This window comes from Salvelinus fontinalis, chromosome 34 (genome assembly GCF_029448725.1).
Source record: "Salvelinus fontinalis isolate EN_2023a chromosome 34, ASM2944872v1, whole genome shotgun sequence".
Classification (NCBI taxonomy): domain Eukaryota; kingdom Metazoa; phylum Chordata; class Actinopteri; order Salmoniformes; family Salmonidae; genus Salvelinus; species Salvelinus fontinalis.
Window position 1 is genome coordinate 9,580,397 of NC_074698.1, and position 13,703 is coordinate 9,594,099.

Below are 13,703 nucleotides of genomic sequence, written 5' to 3' on the forward strand. Positions count from 1 at the left end.
GGGGACCAGTACAAAAAGAGAAGGAAGAAACGTGACGCACCTGCACAGGCCTTGCAGACAGATGGAGACAAATTGCCTCTAAAAAAAGAACCATGTTGCAAAAAAAAAAGCAATTCCGTTATGATGAAATGGAAACGTATTCCCCCGTGTCCTCCTATATTTGGCTACCTGAGGCTACATTAAGTGAGAGATATTTGTAGCTTTTCCGTCAAAGATGGATTAGACTCTGGAGTATGCTAATTTCAATTGTTCACGGCCTCTCAAAATTCACTGACATTTATGACAGTCCACTGTCTTTTTCATCTTCATCAACTGTGTACACCACTGTGCCTTTGTCTGCCCGGGCTTCAATCAGCATTCAAATTCGACGCCCACACAAGGCATGATGGCAGCGATCAAAATGTCATCAGAGATTTTTGGAAATTCCAAGAAATTCCTGCAATTATGTTTTCTCAATTATATTCCAGAGAAAATGGGCCCTATTCTTTATTAGAACAGCCAACTGTCACGTTCCTGACCTGTTTTCCTTTGTTTTGTATTCATTTTAGTTGGTCTGGGCGTGAGTTGGGTGGGTTTGTCTATGTTTGTATTTCTATGTGGGGTTTGTGTTCGGCCTGGTATGATTCTCAATTAGAGACAGGTGTGTATTGTTTGTCTCTAATTGAGAGTCATACAAAGGCAGCCAGGGTTTCACTGGTGTTTTGTGGGTGTTTGTTCCTGTGTCCTCACAGGACAGTTGAAGGTTAGTCAATTTTGTTGTTTTGTAGTGTCTTGTTTGCTGTTTTTATTAAAAGATGGCTTATTTCCCTCAATCCGCATCTTGGTCCTATCCATGCTCCTCCTCGTTTGAGGAGGAGAACAACATTGACTGCCTTTACAGAAACACCCACCACAACAGGACCAAGCGGATTGAGGAGAGAGAGAAAGAACTAAAGCAATGGAGAGAAGAGGAATGGAGTTGGGAGCAAATTTTTAATGGAGAAGGACCCTGGGCTAAGGTGGGAGAGAATCGCCGCTCTCGGGAGGAGAAGAAGGCAGCCACAGCCCAGGAGCGCAGGTATGAGGGTACGCGGCTAGCACGGAAGCCCGAGAGGCTCACCCAAAAATTTCTTGGGGGGGGGGTTAAAGGGGAGTGTGGCGAAGCCGGGTTGGATACCTGAGCCAACTCCCCGGGCTTGCCGTGGAGTAAGAGGGCGTCGTACTGGTCAGACACCGTGTTATGCGGTAAAGCGCACGGTGTCCCCAGTACGCGTGCTTAGCCCAGTGCGGGCTATTCCACCTTGCCGCACTGGGAGGGCTAGGTTGGGCATCGAGCCGAGTGCCATGAAGCCGGCCCAACGTATCTGGTCTCCAGTACGTCTCCTCGGGCCGGTGTACATGGCACCAGCCTTACAGGTGGTGTCCCCGGTTCGCCTGCATAGCCCAGTGCGGGCTATTCCACCTCGCCGCACTGGCAGGGCTACGGGGTCCATTCAACCTGGTAAGGTTGGGGAGGCTCGGTGCTCAAGAGCACGTGTCCTCCTTCACGGTCCGGTATATCCGGCACCACCTTCCCACCCCAGCTCAGTACCACCAGTGCCTACACCACGCACCAGGCTTCCAGTGCATCTCCAGAGCCCTGTTCCTCTTCCACGTACTCTCCCTATGGTGCGTGTCTCCAGCCCGGTGCCTCCAGTTCCGGCACCACGCACCAAGCCTCCTGTGCGTCTCCAGAGCCCTGGACGCACTGTTCCTTCTCCCCGCACTCGCCCTGAGGTGCGTGCCCTCAGCCCGGTACCTCCAGTTCCGGTACCACGCACCAGGCCTAGAGTGCGCCACGAGAGTCCAGTGTGCCCTGTTCCCCGCACTCGCCCTGAGGTGCGTGCCCTCAGCCCGGTACCTCCAGTTCCGGTACCACGCACCAGGCCTATAGTGCGTCTCAGCCGGCCAGAGTCTGCCGTCTGCCCAGCGGTGCCTGAACGGCCCGTCTGCCCAGCTCCGTCTGAGCCATCTGTCTGCCCAGCGCCGTCTGAGCCATCTGTCTGCCCAGCGCCGTCTGAGCCATCTGTCTGCCCAGCGCCGTCTGAGCCATCTGTCTGCCCAGCGCCGTCTGAGCCATCTGTCTGCCCAGCGCCGTCTGAGCCATCTGTCTGCCCAGCGCCGTCTGAGCCATCTGTCTGCCCAGCGCCGTCTGAGCCATCTGTCTGCCCAGCGCCGTCTGAGCCATCTGTCTGCCCAGCGCCGTCTGAGCCATCTGTCTGCCCAGCGCCGTCTGAGCCATCTGTCTGCCCAGCGCCGTCTGAGCCATCTGTCTGCCCAGCGCCGTCTGAGCCATCTGTCTGCCCAGCGCCGTCTGAGCCATCTGTCTGCCCAGCGCCGTCTGAGCCATCTGTCTGCCCAGCGCCGTCTGAGCCATCTGTCTGCCCAGCGCCGTCTGAGCCATCTGTCTGCCCAGCGCCGTCTGAGCCATCTGTCTGCCCAGCGCCGTCTGAGCCATCTGTCTGCCCAGCGCCGTCTGAGCCATCTGTCTGCCCAGCGCCGTCTGAGCCATCTGTCTGCCCAGCGCCGTCTGAGCCATCTGTCTGCCCAGCGCCATCTGAGTCATCTGTCTGCCCAGCGCCATCTGAGTCATCCGTCTGCCACGAGCCATTAGAGCCGCCCGTCTGTCCCGAGCCAGTAGAGCCGTCCGTCAGTCAGGAGCCGCCAGAGACGCCCGCCAGTCAGGAGCCGCCAGAGACGCCCGCCAGTCAGGAGCCGCCAGAGACGCCCGCCAGTCAGGAGCCGCCAGAGACGCCCGCCAGTCAGGAGCCGCCAGAGACGCCCGCCAGTCAGGAGCCGCCAGAGACGCCCGCCAGTCAGGAGCTGCCAGAGACGCCCGCCAGTCAGGAGCTGCCAGAGACGCCCGCCAGTCAGGAGCTGCCAGAGACGCCCGCCAGTCAGGAGCTGCCAGAGACGTCCGACAGTCCGGAGCTGCCCTACAGTCCGGAGCTGCCCTACAGTCCGGAGCTGCCGTACAGTCCGGAGCTGCCCTACAGTCCGGAGCTGCCACTCAGCCCGGACCTGCCGGAGTCCCTCAGCCACGACCTGCCGGAGTCCCTCAGCCAGGACCTGCCGCCCCTTATCCCGGTGCCGGTCCTTGTCCCGGTGCCGGTCCTTGTCCCGGTGCTGCCCCTTGTCCCGGTGCTGCCCCTTGTCCCGGTGCTGCCCCTTGTCCCGGTGCTGCCCCTTGTCCCGGTGCTGCCCCTTGTCCCGGTGCTGCCCCTTGTCCCGGTGCTGCCCCTTGTCCCGGTGCTGCCCCTTGTCCCGGTGCTGCCCCTTCATTTAGGTGGGGTTAGTGGGAGGGTGGTCATTGGGAGGGGGATAAAGAAGCGGGGATTGATTATGGTGGGGTGGGGACCTCGTCCACCGCCAGAGCCGCCACCGTGGACAGACGCCCACCCAGACCCTCCCCTAGACTTTGTGCTGGTGCGCCCGGAGTTCGCACCTTAAGGGGGGGGTTCTGTCACGTTCCTGACCTGTTTTCCTTTGTTTTGTATTCATTTTAGTTGGTCAGGGCGTGAGTTGGGTGGGTTTGTCTATGTTTGTATTTCTATGTGGGGTTTGTGTTCGGCCTGGTATGATTCTCAATTAGAGACAGGTGTGTATTGTTTGTCTCTAATTGAGAGTCATACAAAGGCAGCCAGGGTTTCACTGGTGTTTTGTGGGTGTTTGTTCCTGTGTCCTCACAGGACAGTTGAAGGTTAGTCAATTTTGTTGTTTTGTAGTTTTGTAGTGTCTTGTTTGCTGTTTTTATTAAAAGATGGCTTATTTCCCTCAATCCGCATCTTGGTCCTATCCATGCTCCTCCTCGTTTGAGGAGGAGAACAACATTGACTGCCTTTACACCAACAGCCAACAGCTCAACAACAATGATATCTCCCCCTGTTCATGTTTCATTCACCAGTGTTCCTTCCTTGCACAAAGGTTGCAAATGTTATCTGTGCTATGTTTGTCCCTAAAGATTCTTGCTTGCATGAAGTTACGTATGTTCTCTGTGTGTGGATGAAGAAAACATGATCATTAGCAGCAACAGCAAGCAATGGTGGCAGCAGCCAGTAGGAGTTTTGCCCGGGGGCTTTCTCTCATCAGGTTTTGGATTGAGTGAGGCCGAGCTTCATCGTAGCAGCCCTGCAGTGTTCTGCTGGACTGCAGGCTCGGCTCATGCCTTCTAATAACATGACATATACTGTTAGCCTCTTCACTATGAAGCTGACTTCATTTGTGGTGAAATGTTGTCCTACCCTATACCCACCCTAACCGCCTCCTCTCCTTGACATCCATTGCTTTTCAGTTGGCTCTTTAATGATGTGTGTGAATTAGATGTAGGCCTACCCATCCTCCCCACCCACACAACTAACCCACATACCCATCACTGTCACTTTAATAGACATGCACATCAATCGGGGGGAAATGTGAGTAACTGCCTTGCACTTTGTTACTTTCTTAGTACAAGTCTCTCTGCATGCTGGCTGGGGGGATGCACAGCGGAAAAATGGATCATTAGGCAGAAAGGGGTAATTGCCTCAAGCCTCACGTCATCAAGGGGCCTTGTGAGCTGGGCATAATTTAATAAAATAATACAAGGAATCTTTCATTTGAAAAATATATAATTTCTTCACTTGAGACCCCACTTGCTCCACTCGATACATATACATACATATACATATATACTGAGTGTACAAAACATTTGGAACACCTGCTCTTTCCATGACACAGACTGACCAGGTGAAACCAGGTGAAGGCTACGATCCCTTATTGATGTCACTTGTTAAATCCACTTCAATCAGTATAGATCAAGGGGAGGCGATGGGTTAAAGAAGGCTTCAGCCTTCAGACAATAGAGACATTGATTGTGTATGTGCCATTCAGAGGGTGAATGGGCAAGACAAAAGGTTTAAGTGCCTTCAAACGGGGTATGGTAGTAGGTGCCAGGTGCACTGGTTTGTGTCAAGAACTGCAACTCTGCTGGGTTTTTCACGCTCAACAGTTTCCCTGTGTATCAAGAATGGTCCACCAACCAAAGGACATCCAGACAACTTGACAAGGGAGGCCTTGGAGTCAACATAGCCCAGCATCCCTGTGGAACGCTTTCGACACCTTGTAGAGTCCATGCCCCGATGAATTGAGGCTGTTTTGAGGGCAAAGAGAAACTCAGTAATGTTTTGTCCACTCAGTATATATACATACTGTATATTTCAAATAAATGTTAATATAATCCACGTTTTCTTTCATAATAGTAGAAACAAGTGTCATTAATCACCTATGGACTGGTTCATAATAAATAATAGACTATTCCACCCTGACAGAGTTCCCATGCATTTCACGGGATATGATTGCAAACGCAACTTTCATTTAAAATTGAGCTGCAGCTGTCACGGATCCCCTGTTACTGCTGCTCATTCCATGCACCAGCTCCGGAGGTCTACGTCACCGGCCTTCTAGGCGTCACTGAAATGGATTCATTATGAAAACATCATGACTGGTTGTGTTCATGGCACATTAAAATGTAATACATGTTTACAGTTAAATGACGTGTCTTTACTATAAAACCCATGGGGGGGGGGGGGCTCAGACTGGCCTCCAAATCACTAAATCCACCCCTGGTGATACATGGAGAATGGGTCTGCAAAATGGTTTAGATGTTATGTTTTTATGTTGAGCTGATCACTGCACATAACTTGATAATATTCTGCTTGGGACCACCTCTTTCAGTAGCTCATGGAGCAGGTTACTGTAGGTGGTGCAAAGATGCTATTAATCTAAACGTATCTACAGGTTCATTGCTGGCATTTTGCATTTCCCAGGGCTGAGCTTATACGACTGGCTAGTCCCCTAGGGCTAACACTGTTTGTCATCTTCGTCATCCTCTTCATCACCACCCCTCTCTGTTCTCTCCATCCAAGCATTGCGAGCTCACCGGCCCAGAAACCCTTTCACCGGTACAAGCAGTGGCACAATAGATCTGCCCTCGCTCCAGTGGTGATACTTCAGGGGAATGTCAATGACAATGTGGTTGGCTGGATGCTCGAGGAGGGGACATGTTTGGCGGGGGGGGGGGGGGGGGGGGGGGGGGGGGCGTACATCGATCATCCTTCAACCTCACCTGGTACATCGATCATTCTTCAACCTCACCTCCACCACTCTTACACTCTCTCACACATTCAGTCACTCACCTCTCAACGGTAACCTTCACAGCTATCTCCAGCCAATAACACAAAAACCCTGCATCTTGGATGGAGTGTGCTATAGAATAAAATATACACTCCCCTACATAATTATTTGGTCAGTGAAGCTAAAATGTTTCATTTGGCTTTATACTCCAGCATCTTGGATTTGAGAACAAATGTTTTGTGAGGCAATAGTACAGAATGTCACCTTTTATTTGAGGGTATTTTCATACATATCTGTTTTAGCGTTTAGAAATGAAAGCACTTTTATGTATCTAGTACCCCCATTTGAAGGTGTCATAAGTATTTGGACAAATTCACTTGTGGTATATTCAATTTGGTCAAAGGTTTTGTATTTGGTCCCTTATTCCTAGCACACAGCTTCCTACATCAAGCTTGTGACACTACAAACTTGTTGGATGCATTTGCAATTTGATTTGGTTGTATTTCAGATTACGTTGTGCCCAAAAGAAACACATGGTAAATAATGTATTGTGTAATTTTGGAGTCACCTTCATTGTAAATAACAATATAATATATTTCTGAACATTTCTATATTAATGTGGATGCTACCATAATCATGGATAATCATTAATGAATCGTGAATAATGATGAGTGAGTAAGTTACAGAGGCAAAAATATCACCCCCCCCAAATAATGCTAACCTCCCCTGTTATTGGTAATGGTGAGAGGTTAGCATGTTTTGTTGTAGCCTCTGTTATTGGTAATGGTGAGAGGTTAGCATATTTCGGGGGTATCGTCTTTGTGCGTCTGTAAATTTCTCATTATTCACAGAAAAACAGATATGTAATGCAGATGTGTATGAAAATATCCTCAAATAAAAGGTGACGTTCTATGCGGTCACCTCATATAAAATATTTGATCTTAAATCCAAAATGCTGGAGTACAGAGCCATATTAAAAGTTTTAGCTTCACTATCCACATAAATCCGTAGGGGAGTATAGGTTCCTTTGGGAACTAGAGGTTAGAGTAGGGGTTTAGTAGTGCATGTGGAGAACATAATGAATGTCAAGCCCGCAGATACACTAAAACTGCAATGCACGGTGAACCCAGCCTGATCCAATATACTGACTAACATTTATCTTAACCTCTTATGCTCCATATATTACACAGTAGCAGCTAGGCCATATACCATAGGCATCAGTGCATCTCCATGATAGAGACAACTGTCCATCTAAACCAATGAGCAACATCATCGTGGGATTCCTGATTTGCATTTTACCCATGATTGCCCACAAGTCAGCAACATACATCGCAGTCAATATTGTCGCACCAATTTCAGTGTTAACACAGAACAGAGTGAGATAACGTGGGGATCAGCCCTATCTCTTTTGTTTCACCATTTAGACAGCACCAGCATGATCAGACTATGGATTTGACTCCGTTATCAAAGCAAAGAGTGCTGCTTCCCAGTACTTGGCCTCCTTCACATACAGCAGCGAAGCCGCCGCCAGTCAACTGACCAAATCTGGTGTTTCCATGGCGATGTGGATGGTAGGAGATGAGTCGTGGTCTTTATGGATGACGACAGTCTTGGCTGGTGGGCTGTGTTTGCGCGTGTGTGGAGCAGTGTTGGAGCAGTGTGGGTGGATGGGATTATGAATGTCTGTCACCATGTGTACTGAGGTGTGGCTGGGCTGTGTTGCATGCTGATGTGTGTGTGTGCGTGTGTGTGTGTGTGTGCGTGCATGTGTGTGCGTGCGTGCGTGTGTGGGCTCATGAGGATCAGACACATGGCTGAGTGCAGACACATGGCTGAGTGCAGACACATGGCTGAGTGCAGACACATGGCTGAGTACAGACACATGGCTGAGTGCAGACACATGGCTGAGTGCAGACACATGGCTGAGTGCAGACACATGGCTGAGTGCAGACACATGGCTGAGTGCAGACACATGGCTGAGTGCAGACACATGGCTGAGTGCAGACACATGGCTGAGTGCAGACACATGGCTGAGTACAGACACATGGCTGAGTGCAGACACATGGCTGAGTGCAGACACATGGCTGAGTACAGACACATGGCTGAGTACAGACACATGGCTGAGTGCAGACACATGGCTGAGTGCAGACACATGGCTGAGTGCAGACTGTGATTCTGGCGTGCCATGCAGAGGGTGTGTCGGTCTACGTATGTGGGATCAACGTTCTGCACACGGACATGGGAAAGGATGAAGAAGGGATTTTTGCTCTGAGTGAGGTCAGTATGCAGAGAAAAAATATCACATGCACGCCCAGTGAAACCGAGTCACAGCCCGCTTTTACCACCCTCTCACTGAGGTTGTTAGCTATGTTCTTCCTGATTTATCAAAGGCAGCCATCTCTGGATCAACACAGAGCAGAGGGCTCTGTCACTATGACAGGGGAGATGGACAGTGTACTACTGCACACGGGGTGTCTTACAAGTGTGGAGGAAGGGTAGGATATAATGCTTCTAAAAGAGGGATGAGAGAGCCGAGGTACAGACAGTATGTACATAGACTGACATTAATAGAGGAATGGAGATACAAGAGAGCATGAGAGCGGCGCTGCACAGAGTACACCCAAGTCTGTGATAGAGAGAAAAGGTCAGAGGTCAGGTTAGAGAATGTGAGAAATAAAGTGGGAGGGGAGAGGGAGAAATAATTAGATAATTATAGGCGATGTTTGTGGAAAGAATCAAGAGAAATGTAGTGGAAGATGTATTGTTGTTGCTATCTCTAAGATCATAGTAACATCCCTACAGAACACGCACACACTCAGCCCCCCTCTTCCATCTGCTCTTAGTCCATCTTGACAGGACAGGAAATAAGGAATGGCAGATAGAGAGGCTTGTCACGCATGCTTCTCTCTCTCTTTCTCTCCCTCACTCCCTCTCTCTTTCTCTCCCTCACTCCCTCACTCCCTCTCTCTTTCTCACCCCTCCCTTCAGATGGACCTGCAGCGACTCCCTACGGGATACATTAGGACAGGATGGATCAAATGAAAAACTGTGGTGCTGCTGTCACAGAGATCCCCTGGGCTGGCATGCTGATCAGTGCTCCGGCGGGGGAGGGGGGGGGGGGGCAGTAAGGGATTAATGTGGCGGTAAATTGGGGGTGTGATGCCTCAGATCAAGTTGAGACGTAGGCACTCCGCAGAGACCTCCTTCTAGAGGTCAGGTTCAGCCGGCCGCTGTTTGGCCATGTGTGAGAGGGAAAGAGTGTGTTTTTATGTACCGGTATTAAGCTGTCGATTTTTTTTTTAAGTCTGCATGTTTATCATACATTATTTTTTGCATATATAAGGTCAACATCCACTGTTAAAAAAAGAATAATCAAAAAGCATTCCACTAGCAGATCCCTCCTAAAATCACACTCCATAAGCAAGGGATTCCAGGCATCAGATGTGACTAGCAAGATTTCACCCACATCAACCAATCGTTGAATCAGCCGGCCAGACTCTGTCAGCCTCCTTAGCGATGACAGAGCGTCCTCGTTAAGCAACCCTCAACAATAGCATGAAAAGGAAGATGTAAAACTGCCCACTATCACCACACACACACATCCTGTGGCAAAGAGTCCATGTCTCCCGGTCTCCTTTCTTTTTCCATGTCTGCCCAACCACTCTCTATAAATAAGTAAGGTGCTGTTTCCAAGGTAACGTCACCATGGAGAATTGTCCATCTGAAATCATGCTGTAGAGAGAACCATGGAGCAGTGGTCTAGCTAGCACAGTATGGGCTCCGTTTTATATAAACAGACCCTCATCACCAGCACCATGATCCTCAAACCTCATCAACCCACCATGATCCTCAGCCCTCATCAACCCACCATGATCTTCAGCCCTCATCAACCCACCATGATCCTCAGCCCTCATCAACCACCATGATCTTCAGCCCTCATCAACCAACCATGATCCTCAGCCCTCATCAACCCACCATGATCCTCAGACCTCATCAACCCACCATGATCCTCAGACCTCATCAACCCACCACGATCCTCAGACCTCATCAACCCACCATGATCCTCAGCCCTCATCAACCCACCACGATCCTCAGCCCACATCAACCCACCATGATCCTCAGACTTCATCAACCCAGCATGATCCTCAGCCCTTATCAACCCACCACGATCCTCAGCCCTCATCAACCCACCATGATCCTCAGCCCTCATCAACCCACCATGATCCTCACCCCTCATCAACCAACCATGATCCTCAGCCCTTATCAACCCACCATGATCCTCAGCCCTTATCAACCCACCACGATCCTCAGCCCTCATCAACCCACCATGATCCTCAGCCCTCATCAACCCACCATGATCCTCAGACCTCATCAACCCACCATGATCCTCAGCCCTCATCAACCCACCATGATCCTCAGCGTGCGTGCGTGCGTGTGTGCGTGCGTGCGTGTGTGTGTGTGTGTGCAGATCAGAAACCAATAGAAAGCCAGCAGTGAGCTAAATGGAACTTTGGTACCCTCTAGTGGTGAGAGCAGACATTGACATGTTTAGGGTGGATTCTACACAGCAGCAAGGCAGAGAGGGGTAATTACACATCCTCACACACTAGCAAAGCCAAATTCAGTGTTTGCTTGTTAGATTACAGTGCAACATTACAGTTGAGGTGTTTTCCTAAGCTGTGGTTTTAAGGTTAGTGGGATGTAGTGTGCATGTGAAAGGAGACAGTCTGCTGTCTGCCTGACACCCTGCAGGAGGTGATGAGCCTGTCTCTCTGAGTTCCCTCTCAGTAGTGCCAGTGGGCTTTTCAAACACAGGGCTGTCACTGAGTGTGAGGTAACACCTACCTCTGGTCTCCCTTCAGGTGGGAGGGAGACATTCACACACGCATGCAGACACGCGGACACAAACAGATGGACGGACGGACAGACCACTGTCATCTCTAATTAAAATGTCTTTCCCCAATAAACCTGACTAAACCAATCCAATTTCACTCTGAATGGGGGCAAAAAGAGGATTCTCAATCATGGGAGATTTTTCATGGCAGAGAAATATGGAGAATGTGCTAGGCCTCCTACGGCCTCCTCCACGTCTCCTGATGTACTGGCCTGTCTCCTGGTAGCGTCTCCATGCTCTGGACACTACGCTGACAGACACAGCAAACCTTTTTGCCACAGCTCGCATTGGTGTGCCATCCTGGATGAACTGCACTACCTGAGCCACTTGTGTGGGTTGTAGACTCCGTCTCATGCTACCACTAGAGTGAGAGCACCGCCAGCATTCAAAAGTGACCAAAACATCAGCCAGGAAGCATAGGAACTGAGAAGTGGTCTGTGGTCACCACCTGCAGAATCACTCCTGTTTTGGGGGTGTCTTGCTAATTGCCTATAATTTCCACCTTTTGTCTATTCCATTTGCACAACAGCATGTGAAATTTATTGTCAATGAGTGTTGCTTCCTAAAGTGGACAGTTTGATTTCACAGAAGTGTGATTGACTTGGAGTTACATTGTGTTGTTTAAGTGTTCCCTTTATTTTTTTGAGCAGTGTATATTGGGCTTCCGAGTGGCGCAGTGGTCTAAGGCACTGCATCTCAGTGCTAGAGGTGTCACTACAGACCTCGATTCGATTCCAGGCTGTATCACAACCGGCCGTAATTGGGAGTCCCATAGGGCAGCACACAATTTGGCCAGCGCTGTCCAGGTTGGGGTTTGGCTGGGGTAGGCAATCATTGTAAATAAGAATTTGTTCTTAACTGACTTGCCTACTTAAATAAATAAATATGATTAAAGTGGACATCTGGGGGATGTCTACCCTCTTTCTCTTTCTCGCTGTCAGAACAGCTCTCCCATGTCAGGAAAGGTCAACTGTTAAACTATTGAGGAGTATGGGAAGGGCCATTCTGAACCATCTCAAGATCTCCTTTGGAGAGACTTCTCAGGTGTCGTCATTAGAATCATGACAGCCACGTCTGTTGAGAGAATTGAGCCAGTTGCCTGTTAATGTGAATATAATGCCCTTCCTTTCCCAGACCCCCTACCCAGCTATAGACAGAGCATTAACACCCCAACAAACATCAAAGAGACAAATTAAATCATCATGATTAGTCCATCAACACTAATTATCTAATTTAGTTCCTGATGGTACACTAAAAGCAATCATGGAAATTTGGTCTGGACGAGGAAGAGAGGATTATGGGGGATTCCAAAACTGTAGCTACTATATCTGCATGGTGACTCTGACTGAGGCAGTGACAGTAACAAAGCCATACATGCTGCACCACTGCCAGATGGTCTTAATTAGGTGCATACGGATATAGATCCATTTCATATGGATATGCATATGAATTTTTATGAGAGCAAAAATAGTATGCAGTATGTGTGATCAAGCCTCAAGCCCTCTCCTGCTGCTGAGCGGCTGTCACCTCACAAAGGGAAAGAACACGCCGTCTCTCCTTTTGAAAACGGTGAAAATTGCTACATGCATGACAGGTGAGATAGGCACGTTTCCAAGGAGACAAGTGTCAGTTGGCATGGGGATAAGACTCCAGTCCATCCCACTGAACTCAATATGTCACATGACCTGTACATCAGACAGCCAAGATGTAGGGCGAAACAAGGGGAGATCACTCTCTATTGTCATTTGATATTGTCGCTACTCTTCAAGGGGGTTCCAATAACGTTCGCTTCATATGAGGAACATTCCCTAAGACTCCTTTCCAATGTTATATCCTCCCTTTTTATGAGATGAAGGAAAGAAAATGAAGCTTTCTTATCAGAATGAAAAACATTGGGCATAAAAATCTAAATCGAATACAGATACCTCGACCTGATTCCTTGAATCCTTTGTAGAATTTGGGGAACCCAAACAAAGAGGATAATGAACAGTCTGCATGAGCTTCACCTAAACCGTACGGACCCCTTCAGAAGATATAACTGCAAATGGAATATGGTCCCCTGTCAAGTATATCTAAGGGCTTGTTCTAAGCTCCACACAGGGACATTCTTCGGGATATTGACTCGTAATGAAAGACTAGCTTACTACTCAATCCCAGCCTGGTCTGAGGAAATTGAGAAATGATATTGCGATAGATCACCTGGGTATTCCAAACGATGACAGAAGTCGGTAAAAGTGCTCTGAGCGTTCTTTGAAAGCATCATTTTTTGATTTCGGGGCAACCGATACAAATTTTACATGCCACATATCATTGATTCATCAGGGGAATTCCAGAGGTCATTACACGTATTCCTGAATAACCACATTAAGGGGTGGGCAACATAGCCAAAATATCATATCACATTCTTTTTCAGATTTTGACGGTATGTCAGTATTTAACAGTATTTAATGTTTTTGAATGATAAAAGTTCTAAATATGTTTTATGACCCTAGGGTGGCAACAAATGAATTATAAGTGGTTATAATGGGCTTTCTCCATTCTGATTAGGCTATTTATACTCAACCAAACTAGGACCAAATTGATGTAGTCCAATTTGTAGAACTTTTCATTTGTTTAGCACTGTATCACATATCGTTACAGTATTGTAAAAATCCATATCGGTATACCAGTATTCCCGATA